This window comes from Elgaria multicarinata, chromosome 18 (genome assembly GCF_023053635.1).
Source record: "Elgaria multicarinata webbii isolate HBS135686 ecotype San Diego chromosome 18, rElgMul1.1.pri, whole genome shotgun sequence".
NCBI lineage: Eukaryota > Metazoa > Chordata > Lepidosauria > Squamata > Anguidae > Elgaria > Elgaria multicarinata.
The window spans coordinates 10,996,475-11,020,169 of NC_086188.1; the positions used below are offsets into that span (position 1 = coordinate 10,996,475).

General features: G+C 45.2%; 1 protein-coding gene across 2 annotated transcripts in view; it reads left to right on the forward strand.

The window, feature by feature from the left end:
• The first annotated feature begins 2,473 nt into the window (after window positions 1-2,473).
• GNB1L (G protein subunit beta 1 like) overlaps window positions 2,474-23,695 on the forward strand; it is a 57,014-nt gene continuing 35,792 nt past the window's right edge. The window contains exons 1-2 of one of the 2 annotated variants that reach the window (XM_063143769.1): window positions 2,474-2,530; window positions 3,836-3,916. The gene's annotated coding sequence lies outside the window, so the exon portion shown is untranslated. The remainder of the gene's footprint in view (window positions 2,531-3,835; window positions 3,917-23,695) is intronic. The other variant, XM_063143770.1, reaches the window with a different exon arrangement.

Sequence of the window (23,695 nt, forward strand, 5' to 3'; positions counted from 1 at the left end):
TTCAGCTATTGAGCGGTATAGAAACAAAATAAATGAATAAATACTGTGCTTTTCAATTATATTCCTGTGGCACTGGGACTAAACAGATGGACAGCAACAGCAGACCCTGAGAGGCCTATAGTTGCAAAGCGACTTAAACTACAAGCTTGGAAGGATAAATAATATACCATTCGATAGGAAAATCATCTGTTCCTGGAGCTCTCTCATATCCTCAATAACGCATTTAACCTCTTCCATCTATAGAGACTCTGCAAGCAGCTCCATTTCCTGCAAATCCAAAACGAAAAGTTCAAATTCCTGACTTGTCGGCTCAATAACCTTTAGCTTGTCTAAATGTGGTGTGATTTCATAACGATGTATTGTTTTATAATTTGCTGTAAACTGCCTAGGGTTTATTATTTTTTAAAAAAAATGGGAAGCAGTATAAAAATATTCTAAAGTAAATAAATTAACAAATACACAACAGCCACCATTACTTCAATGGTCTGAGAATCTTCCTGCTCTCTCTCAACGTATATTCGATAGTTGTCAATTTCGTTTGGATACACAGACATATGGACCACTTATACTAATGCATTTAAGATATGACTGTCGAATCTTTGTCAATGTCATTGCGGGCTGACAGGCTTTGTTGCGGGTCCCACTTGCATTTTAGTAACAGAAGGGGACTTCAGCGATATCAGCTGCTGATATTCACTTGCTGTAAAACAGGCAGCAATTACCCACAAGCGATATCCCAAATCCTTGATCCATTTGTGTCATAGATCTTCAATTTACTCGCCTTCATGCCAGAGGTGCTCATAAAAGCGATATCCATGCTTAAAACCACTCAGGGGTGCCTTGCGAGGAGGGAGGGGACCCCCACACTTGCAAACGATACGGGTAGTATTTAGCGGACGCTCATGTTTCGATGACTTTTCCCTTCAAGCTTCTTCTACGAGTTCCTTTATGCATCCTGGTATGCTGCCAAACACCTGTGCAGTTAAAGAGTGCAACAAATATGCTTGCTGTTTAATTTAGCTTTGCACAGAAAAGGCCGCATTAGGCCTGATGTAGGCCTAATCCCAAACCCTCTAAAGAGGTTTAAGGCACTCTAGTTTCACCTAATCCCGAAACCTAAGCCAGAATCTTTGAAAACCTTCATGACACCACAGGAATGGGCAAATAAAGGCCCTTCCACTATGAAATTATTAAAAGGACACAGTGTGTCTTTTGGATTTCAGACTTAAAGCTTTCCCGACGGAGCTTGGCCTTGTCCACAATAAGAATGTTTATTTTGCAGACAATAGGTTGAAAGGTCTCGGTGACGGTTTATTAGGGCTGTGTCTGATTGCTGGCAAGGGGGTGGAGTGGTGCGGGAGGAAAAGAAGAAAGGAACAGAAGTAATATGGAAGAAAAACGACGAAACAAGTAACATGTCTAGACATTGCAGGCTTACCCAAAAAACAAAACAAAACCCACAGCCGGTTTCTTATTTTATGGATCGTTCAAACCATCCACAATGCAACGCTGGAGCCTTTAAGCCCGGTTCTTAATAATGCTAAATACCAGGGCTACTAAACCCAATGGAATGGAACTCTTGGCAACGTGCCTGAAAACGAGAAGTACAATTAGGTTGGTAATTAGCTATATGCCAGCGTGGTTCCCCCCCCCCCACACACACACAAGAATTAGGAACTCTGTTGACAGGCAATTTAACATAAGCAAAACACAGCAAATTTGGGGTTAGAACAGCAGCGGTGGCTGGTAGTCATTGTAATTTCCCACATTGACTTTGGCATAGCGTGGCTCTGGGGCACTGAAGGAAAGTAAAATAAAGGAAGGGGCCTACTCAGCACTTTGACCCACTTCCCCAATGCAGAATTTGCAACACTCCTCTAATACTTTCCCAACTGTGGCTCTCCAGATGTTGGACTACAGCTACCATCATTCCCCAGAAAGTCTGGCCAATGGTCAGGGTTTTTGGGATTTGTAGTCTGACATCTCCCCCCCCCTCCCCTTCCATGGCCTCCTTCGCCTCCCTTTTGCTGTCAGGCTACCAATCCCATCATCCCTGACATGGTCAGGCTACTGCTGAACTACAAATCCCATCATCCATAAACATGTCCAGACTACATTTTACTTCCCCAACTTGCCTTCCCCAACTTGCTTCGATGACAACTCCTAGTATCCCTCACCACTGGCTTTGCTGTCTGTGGGGGATGATGGGAGTTGTAGCAGGAGGGCGCCAGGTTGGTGAAGACGGTGCGACAGCGCTTAGCGCTAGCAAATCCTGGTTTACGAAGTTGCGCATGCGCCACTCTGTAGCTTTTCCAAGCGCCATTGAAGAAGAACGAGAGAGAAAGTGAAGGCGCGCCTGTCACGTGACGGCACGCTCTGGCTCTCTATCTAGGCTCCTCGTCGATCTCGGCGCTCTGCGTGCTTGCCTAGCTGCCTGTACAAGTCTATGCTGCTAGGAAGGCATCTCCTGTGGATTGCCGATCGATCGATCCAGCTCGTCTTTCCGCCCCCTTTTCCCAAGGGAGGACAGGTGAGGGTCTTACGCTGGCGCGGAGGGAATCGAGGACGGGGGTCGGGGGGTCGGAGAAGGGGCTTCTCTGTGCTTCATAAAAGGGGAGCGGGGGACTGCTGTGGAGAGGCTTCCCCCTTCTGTAGTTCCCCCTCCCAGGCTATGGCTTTTGACAGCTGCAGAGCAGGTAGAAATTCAACAGGGAGAGCCTTTTCTGCAGAGATGGGGGCTTTGACTTATCCCAGCTCCCCCCCCCCCACCGCCCCGCAGTCTGGTGCCCCACTGGCTATAATTCCCAGCATTCCTGACCATTTCCCATGCTGGCTGGGAGCTTGCCGTCCAAAACATCTCTAGGGCACCAGGTTGGTGGGGCAGGCAGGTGTCCAACAGATGTGGTTTTCCCTGATGGACCTGGAGGCTTTATGGTGATGCACGGTTTGGTTATTTTACTGCCTTTTTCCACCTCATCCCTGCCACCCCCACCCCCCATGGATGGGGTTTTAACAGCTGCATGGCAGGTAGAAATTCAACAGGTATAATCTTTCCTCTACAAATGGAGGACTTTACCATATGTTATGATATATTCTGTGTGTACTTACTGATGCACTACTGTTATCACAGACCCTTCTGAAGTTAGGCCGGTGGCAACGAGAAAGATAAAACCGTTTTGGTGATGTCCCCTTTCTCTGTAACTCTTTCCCCAGGAAGGCTCCCTTGGTGCCAGCTCTCAACAAGCCAGAGCATTATTTGTATTGAAACAAGGATGTTTTCATTTAAGTAAAATAGCGTTATTGCACCGATAAAGAAGCTTAAAACCAATAATGAAGTGACAAGTTGCACCTCTATGTTTGAAGTTCTCCTGTCATGATGCTGTCTCCTGTCAAAGCCATTCTTAATTTTCCCTGCCCTTTTAAATATTAGATTACTCATGGATTTTATTTTTCTGCTTTTCTTAAATAATAAATTAAAGAGCATCCGTTGAGCTGTGTCTAAGTGCTGAGCTGTGTCTCTAACAGATGCTGGACAGGCAAGAATCCAACAGGTTTGGTTTTCCCTTGTGGAGACATGGCCTTTACCCCATCTAATGAGATAGGATTGTTTGTTTTCTTTGCATACATGCACATACACACACCTCCATACCACCTGCAGACAGAAATCTGACAGGTGCAGCCTTCCTTGGGGATATGCAGTGTTTAGTGTTAGGGAAAGCTTCACGCCCTGACCTTCATTAGTTTAAAAAGGCACAGGAACACTGCCAGAAAAATAAAACTGCTGATCCGATTGGGAATGGATTAATAGCTAATGGCTAATTTCCTTTACTTGTAGGTGCTGCATGCATTTGCTTGTGTGTGAGAGTGAGAAAGGAGAATGCCTTTTCTAGAATAGCACCTGCAACCTATAGTTTGTGTAAGTATTTGTGTTAATTATTTTAAATACCATTTTTTTAAATTAAAAAAAATGCTCAGTTTATCGGGAGCGTTGGGAGCAATCTAAAACGGGGATGGGAAATATTTTTTTCAGCCGGAGTACCCAATAGGCTTTTACTGCATCAGAGGGCCAAATTCCAATCTGGGAAAGGTCTTATGGGGGCGGGGTACGTGGCATCTGTGAGCGCAAAGAGGGCAGGGCCAGGGACTTTTCTGCAGTGGCCCCACGCTTCTGGAATAAGTTATCATCGAGGGGTCTGCCAGGTCCTATCGTTGCAAGCTTTTAAGAAGGCCCTGAGAATTTTCTCCCTTACTTAGAAGGCCTTTTAGTGTTAATGCTTTATTCCGCTGAGTTGTAGCTGCAGTTGTATGTTGTAGGTTTTGTCTCTGGCTAGTGTTTGTTGTTGTTTTTTCGGAATGTTTGCTACTGTTACGGTTTTTATTGTTTGTATTACAACATTGGTTCTTATCATGTCAGTTTCGCTATCATGTGCCCTCTTGGGAGGGCTCCTGCCCTCAAAGGTAGCCAAGAAATATTTGAAGTTAACAAATCATTTCATTTCGGAGAAAACCTCGGGGGCCTGCATTCTGGTGGTGTCAAAAAGCCAAAAAGGCCAGCCAATTTTAGCATAACATTCTGCCGGTAACTAAGCCTTAAGAGAGGCATTTCAACATTTTTAGAACAGGGGAACTATGGACAAAAGCCAGGAAACCACAGACGGATTGGCATTTGGGGGAAAGAGGGCAAGGCTTCCTGGGGACCCCCTGTGCTTGAAGTTCTTGCACCTTCAGTTTATGGGCCTTACTTCCTACCAATTATCCTTAGGTATTAGTTTAGCATCCTTGACCAACAGGAAGCCTGTACGGAAAGTAGACGAAATGCTGATGGGTATGCAAAGTCGGTGTTTGATTCTAGTTAAGCACGTGCTTTGAAACCCTATAAACACGTTGTGTGGAGATGACTTGAACTGGCCGAGGGCAACATGAATGGCCAGCAGCTGGTGGCTGTGAGCTTTAAGATAGATTCCTGCAATGGGCAGGGGGTTGGACTTGATGGCCTTATAGACCCCTTCCAACTCTAGTATTCTATGATCACACTAAACCGCCTCCCGGATACTTAATCTCAAGGAGCACTAAATTCCAAATGGATGACCTACGTCTTCCAATTCTGAGCGGCTTGAATTCGATGATGGTGCTTTTTCAGGGAAGGGGGGATCTCGTGTTCACTTTATATGTGAATTTATATTCACTTTATATAGACCCTGTTCAGATGACACGCTAAGCCACGGTGGTTAAGCATGTTGAGCTAAACATTATGGCTTAGTGTGTCATGTGAACCATGACTTAGCGTGTCGTGTGATACATTCATAACCACAGTTTAAATACGCTCACTAACAATTTGCTGCAAAAGGCTTAGCGGTCTAACCATGGTTTAGTGTGTTCTCTGAACAGGCTCATAGAGAGGCTAGATCTGTTTCATTCCTTTAGCGTTAATCTACACAATACATCCTGGAATTCTCTTCCAGAACATTTGCAGACCGCAAGTTCAATTACTGTTTTTAAAGTTCAGCTGAAAACTTTTCTTTTTACTAAAGCTTTTAGAACTTGAGTTTGACCTTACTTTTATATTGTTAGTTTTACTCTCCCCTGTGCCTGTTTGATGCATTCCCTTCCCTTATTGTTTTATTATGATTTTATTAGAATGTAACCCTATGTGGCAGGGTCAGACTATTTTATTGTTTGACTATGTACAGCACCATGGTGCTATATAAATAAATAAAAAATAAAAAATATGAGGTCATTTTTCTGACCATAGAGCGCTCTCTCTCTCTCTCTAATTTTTATGTAACAGCATTGTTCAATTGCTCTAACATTTTCATTTTCTTCTTAACCTTTCATCATTACCCTTTATATATTGTTAAGATTCCTAGCCAGCTGTTTTCCTGTTCTTTCACAAATTGCAGACACTGTTGTATTGTTTTGTGTGTTTTATATATTTTTATTCCTTGAGGGTACAGATTTTTCCATAAGCTGATCCATAAAAAACACACAGATCTGTTCCATTGGCAGCATAAAAACTGTGAACCAGTCAGCTGTAACGAGTTGGCTTTTGTCAAGAAAGAGAAACCAATTCTCAGGATCCCCTGTTCCAAGACGGATGGACAAGTTCTGTCTCTATTCAAGAAGACTTACGTCTTCAGCGCTAAAACTGTCAACGGTTAAACTTTTCCCCTTTACCTCTCTCTCTCTCTCTCTCTCTCTCTCTCTCTCTATATATATATATATATATATATCCCCATCAAATGGAAATTTGCATACATGTCGAATCTGGGTGGGGTCTAAAAGGGAGAGAATATTATTTTGATCCAGCAAATCCAGATGGATGGATTTATGGCTTCTTTAATATTAAAATGTTGGTGTATAAAAAATGTGGTTGGCAGGACAAAAGCAAGGGTTTCACAGGCTCGAAAATCAATGGTTAACTCTTGAGCTGTTTCAAAATTATGAGTCTCTGGAGGGCGGTTAAAGTGATCTCCTCAAAAATAAGAATAAAATGAGCTTGTGAGAAAGCTGTTTGGCTGTTGCTATTGCTGAGACTTCAGGACAAACTTCACTGGAGTGTACTCCCATGAAATAAGAAATGGACCCAAGATTTTATTAGATTGTAAGCCTATGCGGCAGGGTCTTGCTATTTACTGTTTTACTCTGTACAGCACCATGTACACTGATGGTGCTATATAAATAAATAATAATAATAATACATTCTAGAGATACGCATTCTATTACTGTTTATGTGACAGAAACAACTTGCGAAGACTCTTAAGGAACAGGCAGTGGGCGTGCTCAGAAGACACCATAAACCCTGCTGGTTAAGGCTATTGGTTAAGCAGCAGGGTTTAAGGTGTCTTGTGCGATGCGTTTTGCTAAACCCTGATCGCTTAGAACCCCAGTCGGACCGTCTGCAGCAGGGTTGGCGGCTCTAACCGCAGCCTAAAGTGTTGTGTGTGACCACACGGCTTGTGGTTAGTGCTAACCCCAGAGAACCACAGTTTCGCTAACCACAGAGCCTGAAGTGTCGTCTGGACAGGCCCAATGTTGTCCTAGCTCTGCCATATATCTCATGACGAAAGGCTGTAGCTAAGTGGCCGAGTGTGGCTTCAGGGACAGGCAATGTTGGAGCAGCCATAGCTCCACCATCTCTCTGACAGAGAAGGAGCACACCTTAGTTGTAGAGTGCGCACTTCACATGAAACTCTTGAAGCCAGGCAGGTTGAGGTAGCCACAGCTCCGCCATTTCCAGAAGGCTCATAGCTCTGTGGTAGAGCATCTGCTTTGCATGGGACGTTCCTAGATCCAAGATAAAAGGATCCAGGTAATAAAGCTAAGGAAGACCCTTGCCTGAGATTCTGGAGGGAGATGTTGGGTCAGCGTAGGCAGGGGGCTGGATGGACCCTTTGGTCTGCTCTCAAGGACTGGGCAAAATGATCTCTGGCGGGATGCTATTGATAGGCTGTCACTTGATCGTTTCTCTTTCGCCTTCCCCGAGAAGGACAAATGGCCCCAGCCCCTGCTGACACCTTTCCAGACGTTCCTGTCCACGCATGGAAGCCACAGAGGCTGGAATCAAAAGAACAGCGCAGCTCAAAGTGCTCTGGGCAGTTTCTTTTGGAACGACAACACGCCCTGTTCCCACGAAGCAAGCTGCTTCGGAAACAGAGGAGTCTTTGTTTGCTGTTCATGAAGGAAAAACAGCCCAGAAATCCACTCTGCTTGCCCAAGTCTAGCAGCGGGTCCAGGTTTTTGAGGGCCCTTGGGCATGCCGCCTTCCCTCAGTGAATCTGCCTTCTTGCTGACATTATCTCTAGCTATTCCTGCTCCTCTTCCTCTTTCTCATCATTGCTGCCACTTGCTTGCTTTGACAGGCAGAGAGCCAGTGAGCAAGGAGGTGGCAGCATCTCTTGTTCCTTTTCACCACCACCGTTGTGTGGGCCAGAGCGAGAGGCAGGCGAACAAGCTGGTTGCTGTGATTAAGGCGTCTCTTGCCAGGGGGCCCCTACGGGGGTGTGGGCCCTTGGCAGGCGTCCAACCATGCCAACCCTTGACATCGGCCCTACCCAAGTCCTTGGAAAAGGATTTGACTTTCTCATAAAAGAGACACTCCCATTGGGACATCACCATGTTCTCTGGTTAGGTTTGTGTAGTTGAATCGCTTTCTGAGATGATCACCAACCCACCATTGATTCGGTTGCTTAAGATGACCCAGAATTGCTGGTGTCGGCAACAAGGACCTGTTTTACAGGCCGGTCTTGTGCACTGGGGATTTCCTCAGTTAGGTTCTTTTGTCTTGGGTTGGCTGCAGGAGAAGGTGTCTCGTGGTCCTGGGTTGACTGCAGGAGAAGGTGTCTCATGGTCCTGGGTTGGCTGCAGGAGAAGGTGTCTCATGGTCCTGGGTTGACTGCAGGAAAAGGTGTCTCGTGGTCCTGGGTTGACTGCAGGAGAAGGTGTCTCGTGGTCCTGGGTTGACTGCAGGAGAAGGTGTCTCGTGGTCCTGTGTTGACTGCAGGAGAAGGTGTCTCATGGTCCTGGGTGGCTTCAGGAGAAGGTGTCTCATGGTCCTGGGTTGACTGCAGGAGAAGGTGTCTCATGGTCCTGGGTTGGCTGCAGGAGAAGGTGTCTCGTAGTCTTGGATTGGCTGCAGAAGAAGGTGTCTCGTGGTCTTGGACTGGCTGCAGGAGAAGATGTCTCATGCCTGTTTGCATTCTCTTCCCCTCCTTATTGTTTTATTATGATTTTATTAGAATGTAAGCCTATGCAGCAGGGTCTCGCTATTTACTGTTTTACTCTGTACAGCACCATGTACATTGATGGTGCTATATAAATAAATAAATAAATAAATAATAATAATAATAATAATAATAATAATAATAATTGGGTTGGCTGCAGGAGAAGGTGTCTCATGGTCTTCTCTCCATACCGAATCATGTGCATTTTGACTTAGCGGCCAGTGCATCCTCCTTCTCTCTGGTGCCCACCAGATGTTTTGGACTCCAACTCCCATCACATCAGGAATTCTGTGAGTTGTAGTCCAAAACATGTGTAGGACACCAGTTTTGGGAAATCTGAGTTAGCGATTTCCTCTAGGAGCGAGCTCTCTGTCGTTTCTGAGGTGTACATGTATATTAAGAAGTAACATGGGTACTAGTCCTGATGGCTGTATGCTATCTCCAATCCCAGAGACGGTATGCTTATGTACCCCAGGAGCTGGGGAACATGGGTGGGAGGGTGCTGTTGGACTTACATCCTACTTGTGGGTTTCCTGTCAACAGCTGGTTGGCCACTGGGTGAATAGAATGCTGGACTAGATGGACCCTAGGTCTAATCCAGCATGGCTCTTCTTACGTTCTTAGCAGGAGTGGGCAACTTGTGGCCTTCCAGATGTTTTGGCCCACAACTTCCATGATCCCTCCCTCATTGGCTGTGCTGGCTAGGGCTGATGAGAGTTGTAGGCCAAAACATCTTCAAGTCCACAAGTCTCTCACCCCTGCTTTAGACACAAGGGCAAGCAACTTGGTGCCTTCCAGGTGTTTTGGACAACTACTTCCACCATGGCCAGTGGTCAGGGATTATGGGAATTGTAAGCTGAAACCTCTGGTGGGTCACTTACCCCTTTAAGAGAAAGCCGCTGCCTCTAAAGCTTAGAGAAGACCTTCCAGACACAGACAGCTGGTGTGGTTTCCCCAGCGAAACAATCCGTTCAACAAGGCTGATGCTAGAAAGAGCGACCGGAGTATTAAGCGGAAGGCCAGACTTGGGTTCTATGTTGATTAGAAAGCAAATCCTGGTTGTAAAACATAAATGAGCTTGGTCCACTATTTCCCTTATTCATTTCTGTTTCCTCCCCAGGAGACAACACAGAACATAACCTGGGTCGTAAATCTGCTTTATGGTTCACATGAGAAAGGGTGGAGGAACTCCTTTAATGTCATCTTCCCAGAAGTGGGAAGGCGCATGAACCGGGATGTGCATCCAAGAATGCGCAGCCAGATTAGTCTTTTCATTATTTCTCTTAGGTCAACAATATTTCACTTCGCTTAGCCGTTGGCTGACAAAGCTTTAGCGTCCTCCGTCTCTCTCTCTCAAATCTCTCTCTCTCCCTCTGCCATCTTTGCAAGTCCCTCCAAAGCTTGCAAAGTTGCCAGAGACGACTGAGGGAGGAGAGAAGGCAAGGAGCGATGAAGAGCACTAACTACTTTATGGGTAATTGACCTACAACTACAGGCGACTTCCTAAAATTAGTTTTAACTATCAGTTAGCTGCTGCATTTCAGGAAAACTAATTAAATTAGAACTACTTTTGAAGTAGCTAAGTGGTTTCAGTGGCATGCCTATCATAAATTAAATTAAATGCTTGTTATGAGGCAGGCACGGGGGCGGGGGGGGGTTGGATCCAGGCTAAGTTAGTTCAGCCTAGGTCCCATTGAAATCAATGGGACAGAAGTCATGACTCGCTTTTCCTGTTGTTTTTCAATGAGACCTAAATTCAGTTTTATTTATTTATTTATTTATTTAAGGATTTTTATGCCGCCATTCAGCCAAAAAAGGCTCTCACGGCGGCTTACAAAAGTATTTCTTGACAGTCCCTGCCCACAGGCTTACAATCTAAAAGACATGACACAAAAGGAAAGGGGATTGGGAGGGAGGAGGAGGAGGGGGGAAAGGAAAGCAAATTCAGGCACTACAATCTTAGTTGGAAAGTTCAGCAGTTACAGGTGACAGCAGGAGGGAGGGGAGTTAATTGGGGAGCAATGCTATGGCCCCTAGACAGAGTCTGGCAGGGGGAGAGGGTGCATAGGATAGTTTGGATTCCTGGATCTGAGATTGGAATCAGGGCTCTGACCTCAGAGCCAGGAATATGAGCTTTCCTCTCCTTCCTCCTCCTATTTCTGGTGGGTGCAGAGAGAACGGTGCTGGCTGCCTTTATAAGGTCGCAAAGGTGACCTTGGAGCAGTGAAAGGGGGCATGCCGGTGGGCGGGGAGGAGACTGGAGAGGCCAGCTTATGCTGCTGCCTCAGGCCTCCCCAGCCTACTTTCCCCCACTCTGTACAGCACCAGTTAGACAGGTGAAAAGCCCATCTAGCTAAAATGAAGAGAGGCTGATGCACGGAAGCAAAAAATCACCTCTGCTGCTCCTCCCACTCTGGATTGGAAGCCTCTGAGTTCGGTTGCTTATGGCCATCCCAACAGGATTGCCCCTGTAGTCTGCAGTGGTAAAAGTTTGAAGTCCAGGTACGGCCCCCATAGCCGCACCCACAAGTAGAGCCCCCCAAATGCAAGCAGCTGCGTTGACCCACCTTTCTGTGAGTGTGTCTTATATATCTTTTGTAGGTCTTTCGTGAAACTCATTGGACTTAATCACCCATTAGTGACCAAGCCTCCCCAAAAATACCTTGCATCACACCAGGGGGGAATCTACACTATAGGTTAAAACGTTATTGTTAGCCAACGTTACTTACCTTTTCCTGTAACGTTATTTGGTTGCCCCGTTGCCTGATCCTTGATTCCGTCCTTTTTATGCTCCTCCCAATGCCCAGACTGTCTCTTCTACGATCCTCCCACTTCCATTTTTGGTGATTTTGGTTGGATGATAGCGTGGAGAGGAAGCTGTCCCAACCAGGAAGTTGTCCCAAACAGGAAGGAGAGTGGAGGATCACGTGCCATTGCATTTACAATGCGACAGGGAATACAGCGATAGAAGACTGCACATTGAAAGCTAACAACGGTGCAGAAGGGTTATAACGGTAAGGTAAAACGGAACATAATTCACCTATAAAACGTTATAACTAACGGGTCATGTGACCAGTGACGCAATCAACGCCCTATGTGCCGTTATAGGTACGATAGTGTAGATTCCCCCCAGGAATAGCTCACAACTTTGCTGGCCAAGTCCATTTCCCCAGAGAGAACAGGGAATCTTGAGGGGGTGGAAAATGCTACCGTCATCCCTGTTAATCAAAAAGTCCTGGTACTTTGACCCTGTGAGCCCTGGTTCCACTACAACAGTAAGCCTGTGCGCACCAGTTGCTGGGGAACATGGGCGGGAGGGTGCTGTTGCACCATGTCCTGCTTGTTCATCCCTGGCTGATGGTTGCTTGGCCACTGTGTGAACAGAGTGCTGGACTAGATGGACCCTTGGTCTGATCCAGCAGGGCTCTTCTGATGTTCTGATGTTCTTACAACACTGCCAGTCTAGTTCCAATGCCGAACTCCCTGTGTGAAGGTTTGCACCGTCTGCAAGGAGGGATCAGTGAGAATGAAGCTGGAGCTTCTCTTGCATTTCCTTTGAGCCCATTTTAACCCTTTCTTTCCTCAGCCGGCTTGGAGAGCAGAAATAACCCGGCGAGGGGAAAGTCTTTTGAGGCTGGAGAGTATGCACGGATGTGAAACTGGGAGGTGCGGAAGTCCCGTCCCCCCTAATTCTCCCTGGCAAATGCTCCTCTGCCCGCAGGTGCGCTACCTTGGCAAATGCAGTTTTCGGAACACGTGTTGTTCCACCCTTAGAGCTTCGAGCCAAAGGCTGATTCTTCCGTGCATATTTCTCAAGATCGTCCTTGAAGATACTTGAAGAATTTTATTTTTCGTGAGTCAAGAGGTGTGATGAAGAGGGATACGGTCTCTGCATGAACAGTTCTGTTCGTAATGTCGACCCTGTGCATAGAACAAATCTTCCGCCTTTTAAATATCCTCTGAACTGAATTGCAGCAAGCACTGGGTGTGTTTTTGAAGCTGTTGGCTTTTTCTTTGAACGGTGCGTGATCCTGGCTAGAGAAATGAATGAAGGGAAGAAGACTGAAAACCCAGAAATGAAATGTTCAACCAAATGCAAATATTGATATTTTAGACGAATGTGTTTGATCTTCACCCCTCACTCTACACACCCAAGATTTATGTTGGTTTTTGATGGTATTCCACAGTGGGTGGAGGAATTAATTGTTCTTTAATTGCAGTGGTGTGACAGGGCTTGGCTGTTTATGCACACACTGACATGTTATCCTACTGCAAGTCTCTGAGGCAGCGGATAAACTTTTTAATTTGTTCTTGATAAAGGGTGCCTCTGTTATAAAGCCTGCTTCACAAACTCGTTAAGCTAGAGTATTTGGATTTCTGACAAGAGACAGGGCTTTCTTGGTGGTAGCCCCACAGTTGTTGGAGCCGTCTTTCGATTAACATTTACTTTCTATTGGTGCTGAAAGCTCTGGGTTCAAGGAAGTTGTTTAATGTGTTGGGGCTCAGACCCCACCTCTGCCTCATCCTCAGTCTTTTGGACAGGTTACTGAACCATTGCCACGCCTCCCATGGTGGCCATTTTGTGGTGGGGCCCACGACAGGTTCTTAAACGGGCAAACGCGCCCATGGCCCCCAAAATGTTCCCTAACCCGGATTTAAATGAATGAAAAATGAGGGAATTGAGAGATTATCATGTATAAGAAAAGTTTAGATCCGCTGTTTTTTTTTCTAGTTCCTAGTTCAACAGGAAGTGATTGGGAAGGCCAGCATGTTATGTCGGAGGGTTTGCCTTCACCCCTCTGCTATTCGCCCCCCTCGCTTTGCTTCTCATTTGTGGGTCGTATCCAGAATTAGTTCTACATAGACCCATGGAAATGAACAGGACTTCAGCTAATCAGAACTACTTTAAGTCACATTCATTTCGGTGGGTCTTCTTTCAGCAGGACCAATGTTAAATCATAGAATCATAGAATCATAGAATAGCAGAGTTGGAAGGGGCCTACAAGGCCATCGAGTCCAACCCCCTGCTCAATGCAGGAATCCACCCTAAAGCATCCCCGACAGATGCTTGTCCAGCTGCCTCTTGAAGGCCTCTAGTGTGGGAGAGCCCACAACCTCCCTAGGTAACTGATTCCATTGTCGCACTGCTCTAACAGTCAAGAAGTTTTTCCTGATGTCCAGCTGGAATCTGGACTGTGATTCCCTCCGCCCTGTGACCCCTCCTCTCGAGCTGTCGCGTTCGGCGGTGATTTCATGGATCTGACCTCCCAAACTACAGATGTCACGGGAGGCGTTGTGGGGAAAACGGACTGCTTCTGGCCGACGGTATATTTCTTTTGTGTGTCTTTGTGGTGGTGTTGTGTGTGTGCGTTTTTAGCCGAAACAGGACAAGCCTCGTCTCATTTTAACAATTGAAGGAGTTGGTGGTTTCCTCTTCCATGTATGCAAGAAAACTGTCTCACAGTAAACTTTTCCATCCCTTCAGCCACTTCCTTAGGAATAGCGCTCTGTCCTCTGCAAACAAAAAGTTGGAAACACGTCTCTCGCGTTCGTAATGGTTTGGTTTAGTCACACAAATGTCTGTGTTTCTAGCTTGAAGATATACCTGATGCCCTCTAGAAGTGCTGGGGGATGATGGATTCAGGAAGGCTGAACCTCCTATTGTTTGTTTCCCAGGAACTGATTTGAAAGAATAATAATGAAAAAATAATAATAATTGAGATTTAACGAGGCTTGCAGGTTGGAATGGATAGACTTGTAGAAACCCATGTTTGTTGGCTGATCTTTGAAAATACGAGATTTATTAGAAGGGCGGATGTGGGTGAAAGCAGATTTGGGTTTGTTTCTCCCCCCCCCCCCCGGTTGTGTTACATCAGACTTTTACATTCACTGTAATTAGCAATGATTAAAATTAGTTGATAATTTAATTAGGATTCTCCCCGTAGGGATGAACGGCTAGGCGCGTTGTCTTGGCACTCGTGTAGGTTCAGCTAAAAGGCAGCATTTTGAACCTGATAGATTGCAGGCGCTTCTCTTAGGTGTGAGCCCAGGTGTAAGTCAGAGGTGGGCAGATTTCAGGCTTGTGGGATTGATGTTTTACCAGAGCGCTGAGGCCTGCCAACCTGAGCCAAATGCAGAATGGTTGCTTAGGGGGGCAAAATCAGCTATCTATTGCACACTTCAACCCATCTGCTGCCATATATACAAATCATAGATAGAATCGTAGAATAGTAGAGTTGGAAGGAGTCTTCAAGGCCGTCAAGTTCAACCCCCTGCTCAATGCAGGAATCCACCCTAAAGCATACCTGACAGATGGTTGTCCAGTTGCATCTTGAATACCTCCAGTGTGGGAATGCCCACTACCTCACTAGGTCATTGCTTCCATTGTCGTACTGTTCTAACAGTCAGGAAGTTTTTCCTGATGTCCAGCTGGAATCTGGCTTCCTGTAACTTGAGCCCATTGTTCCATCTCCTGCCCTCTGGGATGATTGAGAAGAGATCCTGGCCCTCCTCTGTGAGACAACCTTTTAAGGAGTTGAAGAGTGCTATCATGTCTCCCCTCAATCTTCTCTTCTCCAAGCTAAACATGCCCAGTTCTTTCAGCCTCTCCTCATAGGGCTTTGTTTCCAGACCCCTGATCATCCTGGTTGCCCTCCTCTGAACACGCTCCAGCTTGTCTGCGTCCTTCTTGTATTGTGGAGCCCAGAACTGGACACAATACTCCAGATGAGGCCTAACCAGGGCCGAATAGAGGCGAACCAGTACCTTGCGTGATTTGGAAGCTATACTTCTATTAACACGGCCCAAAATAGCTTTTGCCTTTTTTGCAGACAGATGATTTGCCATAAATCAGAGATCTTAACCCATCCATCTAAAACTGTCCCGCAGAGCTGAACAAACACCTGGTCAAATGCCAGGGATGTGTACTCCGATTTTGCTAGTTCTACTATGTTTGTAATCCCCTGGAGGGCAAGAAATCCTCAGTGGGGGCCCTCCCTCGATGAGTCTACCTCCTCACTGCCATTGACACCAGCTGTTCTTGCTCCTCGTCCTGTTTCTCTTCATTGCTGCCACTTGCTTGCTTGACAGGCAGAGACCCAGGGAAGAAATAGGCATAGAATCATAGAATAGTAGAGTGGGAAGGGGCCTACAAGGCCATCGAGTCCAACCCCCTGCTCAATGCAGGAATCCACCTTAAAGCATCCCTGACAGATGGTTATCTAGCTGCCTCTTGAAGGCCTCTCGTGTGGAAGAGCCCATGACCTCCCTAGGTCATTGGTTCCATCATCGTACTGCTCTAACAGTGAGGAAGTTTTTCCTGATGTCCAGCCGGAATCTGGCTTCCTGAAACTTGAGCCCATCATTCTGTGTCCTGCATTCTGGGAGGATCGAGAAGAGATCCTGGCCCTCCTCTGTACGACAACCTTTCAAGTATTTGAAGATTGCTACCATGTCTCCCCTTCTACTGTTTCTCCTTCTCACCACCATTGCCTGGGCCACCGCAAGAGGCAGGTGAACAAGAAGCTTGCAGTGGTGAAGAATAGGAGATCTCTTTTGACAGTAGGCCCCAGCTGGAGTGTGGGCCCTTGGCAGGTGCCCAGTCATACCGACTCATGACGCCGACCTTGGTTTAAAGAAAACCTTGCTGATTCATATGTCACCCGGCTGATTTTCTTGCTGATTTTCACACGTTGAGCCCTGTCTCTCCTCTTTACCACTTCTAGCTCTTCTACCACTTCTACCACTTCTAGCTTTTAATGGTTTGAGGGTGAGGGTTTTAATGGAATTGTTGTAATGTGGGTTGAGGGTTTTAATGGAATTGTTTTATGTGTTATTGTAAAGTGCCTCGATGCCAGAAATGGTGAGGCGGCGCTATAAAAATGCTTTAAATAAATAAATAAATAGCTCTTTGGGGAAGCAGTCTTCTTTCAAAGAGGCTGCTGATTGCTGCTGATGGTGCAAAGGATTTGGCAAACCGGACGTCTGAAGTTGCGTGCCTGTCGTTGAAAAGGTTCTGGGGCACCGCGTTGTACTGAATTACAGGGAATGTTTCATTTTTATGATTTTTTTTTCTGTGCCAAAAGCCATAACAAATCCAAAAGCCCTGTGCACATTTAGACGGCTTGAGGTTCAAGTAGGTCTTCAACACTCCTGAGTAGGTATTTGTAATAAGATCATACAGTCGCATTCCATACCAAAGCCCTCCAGGGGATTACAAAACTAGCAAAATACCTAAAACAATAACAGCAAAAAAAAAGTTTAGCTCACAAAACCCAGCCAAGTTTCATAAAGATTTTTTTTTAACAATGTTGGCTTCTAGAAGGCAATTAACGATAAACTATGCATTTAATGTACAAAAAATCCAATTTATATTTTTTTAAAAAGCAATTGCTTTACCAAGTTATAAATGACTATGCTGATAAACAAAGCAATGAGCGAATTGGACTTTTAATGTTCCAGGATCTGTTTCCCTCCAGATGTGTTACACATAGGTTGAGGAGCACTGCTCTAAAAGATAAAGGACTATAGAAGAAGCTTGACTTTATCGAGACATACACTCTATTTTCTATTTTTGGTGTTTTTTAAACAAATTATCAATAGGAGCTTAAAAGTCATTGCTGACTTTCCCCATTGATTTCAGTGGGTCCTATGTGCAACTAACTTGGATGGGATCCAACCCATTATCCAGGAATAAAAAGCATTTTGCAAACATAAATGTTGTGCGTTTATGTGAGCAAACCCTCCCTAACCTCATCTGCAAAGAATGTATTAAGACTTAATATGTTTGGCATAAAGTGCGGCCATAAACCTTGGGCATGAAGAATTTATGTGTCCATAAGATTTTGCAAGAGCCCTGTTACCCCGTATATAAATATCTCTCCAAGATTTTAATATTTTGGGAACACTGAAAAATAATTAGTATTTTATTTTTATTTTTTGAAAGGTCCCTTCCTACACAGTATGTGAATGATATGATCCCATATGGTTCCATTTTTGCATGAGTAAGAGTCCATTTATACACTGTGTTCCCTATATGGCTGGTGGGAAGAGAGAACCCAAGCCCAAGATTTATTCAGGTAAGAACACCCGCCCCCATAATTTGGAGAGGCCACCAGTGAGGGAGGAAGCAGCAGCTAGGCACCTCTCCACCGTACCTGGGTCCAGCTCCAGCTGAGAGCCCCCTCCCTCCTGCTACCAACTGTCTTTGGAGAGGCCACCAGTGAGGGAGGAAGCAGCAGCCAGGCACCTCTCCACCATGCCTGGGTCCAGCTCCAGCTGAGAGCCCCCTCCCTCCTGCTGTCACCTGTAACTGCTGAACTTTGCAACTAAGATTGTAGTGCCTGAATTTGCTTTTCTTTTCCCCCTCCTCCTCCTCCCTCCCAATCCCCTTTCCTTTTGTGTCATGTCTTTTAGATTGTAAGCCTGTGGGCAGGGACTGTCAAGAAATACTTTTGTAAGCCGCCGTGAGAGCCTTTTTTGGCTGAATGGCGGCATAAAAATCCTTAAATAAATAAATAAAAAATTATTGTTATGTCCAAATGTAGCAAGTGTCCATGGACACGTGTGTGTGTGTGTATTTTATATATGAGATCAAGGTGGAAGCCGAAATGTTTAGCTGTAAATATATTTTAAAGTAATGTTTGTCTATTTATCTTTCATATATATGTATACATACACATATAATTTTAACCATCGACACTAAGAAATCCCAGGAGCCGATTAAATCTTATCATATGCTACCAAACACCTGAGAATGGAGGACGGTTTTAACTTGGCAGTGAAAACATAACAATGTTGGCACCAGGCAGGCCTCACTGGGGAGGTTATTCCATCATCGGGGGGGCCACCACTGAGAAGGTCCCTCTCTCTTGTTGCCACCTTTCAAACTTCCATCAGAGGAGGCAGCTGGCCTTTTTGCTTTTTGTTTACTGTTGTATTTTGGAGACCTTGGTGTGGTCCTCCTATCTCCCTCTTCCTCCTCATTTTGAGATGCTCAACAAACTAGAGGAGACCATGCCTCTGAGGACAAAGATGGCCGTTCTTAAGACAATGCAGGCCCTTTGGATGTGAAGGGGTGATGTTGCCTTGGCAACAGAACTCTGAGCACCTTCGCCCTCATGGCATCTCCAAGGGCCTCAGACCTCTTAAGAATTGTAGCTTTAAACTACTTGACATGGAGTTGAAATTTCCTTTATTTTGTAGCACAGTGTTGGCCACAACCTAGTGCAGTTAGGTAGATTTAGGCCTGTCGAGTGGAACCTTATCTTACTCTCTACTGAATTGTGGTCATTCGACTACTACCGTTCGGCAGCAACAGCAAGGAGAAGGAGGAAGTCTTGAAGATGTTCTGATTAAGCATTTATTTTCCAGTAGCAACAACAAAGCTTCCTCTTGAGCGTTTAAAAAATATTTAGCCTCTTTGCCAACTTCTAATCAGGGTTCTCATCATCTCTTCCAGTACATCCGTTCTCATTTACATGAGGTGGTGAAATGATAAAGACAAAGCCTCCATGGCAGCCTTCCCCAACCTGGCGCCCACCAGATGTTTGGGATGGCAACTCCCGGCATTTCTTAGTATAGGCCATGCTGGCTGGGGTTCATGGAAGTTGGAATCCAAAACATCTGGATGGCATCAAATTAGAGAAAGCTGCTGTAAGGAGTAATAGCTACAAAACCTTCTTCATGGGATGACCCTGAGATGTGCTATTATGAGAGAGGATGAACAACATCTCCCTATCTACTTTGACATACCATGCATAATTTTGTCCACCTTTCTCATGTCTTCCCTTGTTACTCACTATTTTTCTAAGCTCTAAGAAGCCCCATAATCACATTTCCTTATAGGGGAGCTGCCCCAATCTCTTGATAATTTTATATGGTCTTTTCTGAACAGACAGTGGGGTGGGGGGGGGGGAGAGAGAGAGAGAGAAAGAAAGAAAGAAAGAAAGAAAGAAAGAAAGAAAGAGAAATTTTATTGTGAATGTAGCATCTGTCAGGGTTTCTTCTCTCACCTGGGTCCCTTAAGCAGCTTCTTAATTACCTCTGCCTCGTTTAAAAGTCCCACCTTCCTTCTTTTTCCCTTTCCCTTTCCAGCAATGTGGGGTTAAGGCTGTAGAAATGGGGTGAGTCACACTCCAGATGCTTTAGGTTAAACACAAGTTTGCTAGTGAAGTAGAACAATCAACTTACAACCAAAGGCATTTAGTCAATAGAGGTGAATGATACAAAAGAAAACAAAAGTTGCAAAAACACAAATTCTTTTACCCTAAGCTGCACTTAGACTTTTCAACCTGCATCTTTCTGCTCCTTTCTTATGGCCTGGTCTTTCTCCAGCTGTCCCACTCTTTTATACCTTCTTTCCCCAAAACAGAAAGCACTGTTCCCACTTTCAAGTAATGAAACTGAACTGGGAGGTGATTCTTAACTGAAGAAATTAAACTATTCCTTTTAGGGATACCCCCTTCCCAACGGAAACACCCCCAAGCCTCTAAGGCCTGACTTTCAATACCTTGCCTCAGTAGGCCTCAAACCTTTACACCGTCACAAAATGGCTAAACATTTCCTGGCCTGCCATAGTTCCCTGCTGTTGGCTACTCCGAAGCAAGATTTGAAACCCACAAACATTTCTCTTCAGCAAAACGAAGGTCTCTGTGTGTGTGTGTGTGTGTCTGTCCCCGTCCGTGTCTTTTTCCTGCTAGCCAGAGAACAATGCAAAGGTCAATTGTGTTCCTTTGCTCTCCCATTGCATGATGTGGGTGTGTTCGTGAATGCATCCCTGGAATTCCATCATGGGATCTGCATCTTTTGAAGCTGATGCTAAAATTACTGCCTAGGTTCTTCCAAAGGCGGATACTGATAGAAGATTCAATGAAATCGAAGGTCGCTGGTCAGGGAGGCGTTGAAAGATACCTGGCTATGATACTATTTCTGATTTAATAATGCGAATGAGAGGCTAGCCCTTTGTAATAATTAGGACTAATTACAGAAGAGGTGTTGACAGATGGGCTAAGAGGAAACAAACTGCCTTTATCCAGTAGCTTAGAGTCGGATTACTAGGCTTGTGTTATCTGTTTCTCGGAAAGTAGACACTTCAATCATTCACTAAGTCTTCAAAGGAGAAAAGGGATCCTGACAATATACAGGATTCGGGACGAAGCTATGAAATAAGGCTTTGATTGGGGGAAGGGGGGAACGGCTAAATTAATCCCCGTTCCGTAAATTGTCATAGGGTTTTTAAAGTTTGAATTACAGATGGAGAATCTGATTTGGCGTACTTGGAGCGAAGTCAGCCAGGGTATCAATGACTTGTCTCTCTGGCAGCGATGGCGATTGTGGATTGAGCAATGGCTGTCTCTTTCCTGTCACGCTTACAATAGTCATTCTTTCCCCCTTTCTATCCCTCTTCGCCGTCCTCTTCAGAAAGTGGTTTTGGTTTTTTTTGGAACTTTGGGGCTGTGAAGGTTTGAGGCCTACTGAGGTACGGTAATAGTCAGGCCTTAGGGGGCTGTGAAAGTTTGAGGCCTACTGAGGTATGGTAATAAAGTCAGGCCTTAGGGGGCTGTGAAGGTTTGAGGCCTACTGAGGTACGGTAATAAAGTCAGGCCTTAGGGGGCTGTGAAGGTTTGAGGCCTACTGAGGTACGGTAATAAAGTCAGGCCTTAGGGGCTGTGAAGGTTTTAGGCCTACTGAGGTATGGTAATAAAGTCAGGCCTTAGGGGGCTGTGAAAGTTTGAGGCCTACTGAGGTATGGTAATAAAGTCAGGCCTTAGGGGGCTGTGAAGGTTTGAGGCCTACTGAGGTACGGTAATAAAGTCAGGCCTTAGGGGGCTGTGAAGGTTTGAGGCCTACTGAGGTATGGTAATAAAGTCAGGCCTTAGGGGCTGTGAAGGTTTTAGGCCTACTGAGGTATGGTAATAAAGTCAGGCCTTAGGGGGCTGTGAAGGTTTGAGGCCTACTGAGGTATGGTAATAAAGTCAGGCCTTAGAGGCCTGAGTTGTTTTTTGGGGGGAGAGGGGGTATCCCTGAGAGCAGTTGTTTCATTTCTCTGGTTAAGATTCATTTCCCTAGTTAAGTTTCATTTCTCTGGTTAAGTTTCATTTCTTCAAAGTGGGGGATAAAAGAGCGAGAGAGCCAGAGAAAGACCAGGCCATAAGGAAGGAGCAGAAAGATGCAGCTTGAAGAAGTCTAGGTGCAACTTAGGGTAAAAGAAAGCGTTTTTGCTACTTTTGTTTTCTTTTAATGCCTTTTGCATCACTCAGTTCTAAATACCTTTATTGTTAATTAGGTTGTTGTACTTCACTAGTAAACTGTTGTGTTAAGGCACAAGTGTCTGGAGTGTCACTCTTCCCACATCTACAGCCTAAACCTCATGTTGCTGGGAAAGGGAAAGTAAAAAAAGAAGGAATGTAGGACTCTTACGGAGGCAGGGATCCTTAAGGAGTTGCTCAGGAGGTTCAGGCCAGAAGAAGGAACCATGACAGGGGCTCTCCTACAACATTACTGCAAGTACAACATGATGCGCAGATGACAAGCAAAATCCGATAATTTGAATCATAATAAAAGAAAGACATTCTAGAAAAGTCACGGTGAAATCACACGCTAAAGTGAATGACTTGGAAGGGGTGAAATGAAGCGTATACATGAAAGCATGAAAACAAACTTTGGCAATATTAGCCAACCTCCCCCTCCCCCCACTTCAAATCTAGGATCTTTTGCATTTGTGCTGCAATGCTACACATGTTCACATAGAAGTACATAGGAGATTAAGCAGCTGCCTTATACCGAGTCAGACCTCCTAGTAAGTGAGTTTAAGTTGCCTGGTAAGCGTGTTGAAGCTCACATTGTTTCTGAAGCCCTTCAGTAAACTGCTGTGCCCTATCCTTTCAGTATTTACTTATATAATTAGAATGGTCTGGTTGTGTAGAAAATAACTGGATAAGACACTTACAGGTTACCAAATTGCAGCAGGATTTTTTTAAAAAAATAATAATAATAATGGCATGGCTTCCTTTGGAGGAATGACTTAACAGCTAAACCAGCCCTGTAGGGTTTCAATGTTGACCCCCTTAACAAACGCTAATTCTCACCCTCTAACCAATCTTGACCCCGCTAACGGCAAAGAAATACGGCAGCACATTGGGATAACAGAGAAGTTGATTTCAATTATTAATTCGTCGCCACAATGGAGGCATTTTCACTCGTGCTTAAACATTTATAACAGTTTCATTGTGTGGCAAACGTGGTCCTCCTTTGATCTAGATTTTCTGGTTTGAGCTAATAGCGCTGGTAAAAAGTCCTTAATAAATTTGGTCGGAACACGGACATGATCTGATTATCAGATGAAAGATTGACACTCCGGTTCCTGCCAGCTTGGCGGCGGAGCACAATAAGGAGGCTATTCAGAGCGCATTCAAAGGCCGGCGGTTCAAGTTCAGGTACGGTGGGATGGTTTGAAATTCGGGCGATGACAAACCACTTTTAATTTCACTGGGCCTTTTTGTGTCTGGTGTCGACGTAACGTTTCCCGATCTCATTACCGTGGTTAAAAAGATTTGGAACCCTCGTGGGTTCAGGAACACGGGAAACTGCTTTATATGGAGTCAGGCCCTTAGTTCATCTAGGCCAGTATTCCTGACACTGACTGGCAGCAGTTCTGCAGGGTTTCAGGCGGGAGTTTATTTTTCCAGCTCTACCTGGAGATGTCAGGGATCGAATGAACCGGGGATGGCTCTCCAAGGATTCAGACAAGAGTTTTCCAGACCTAACTGCAATTTATTTCTTTATTTAAAACATTTCTTGGCCGCCTTTCGGGGCAGAAGCCCTCACGGGGCAGCTTACAGCCATAAAACACATTAAATGCATTAAGCAATATTTATTGTCTTGACAGTGAAGATAGGATGGGAGTTGTGTCTATTGGGCGGTATGGAAATGAAGGGGAAAGGATGCACTTGGGCACTCCCTGAATTCTTTTTTTT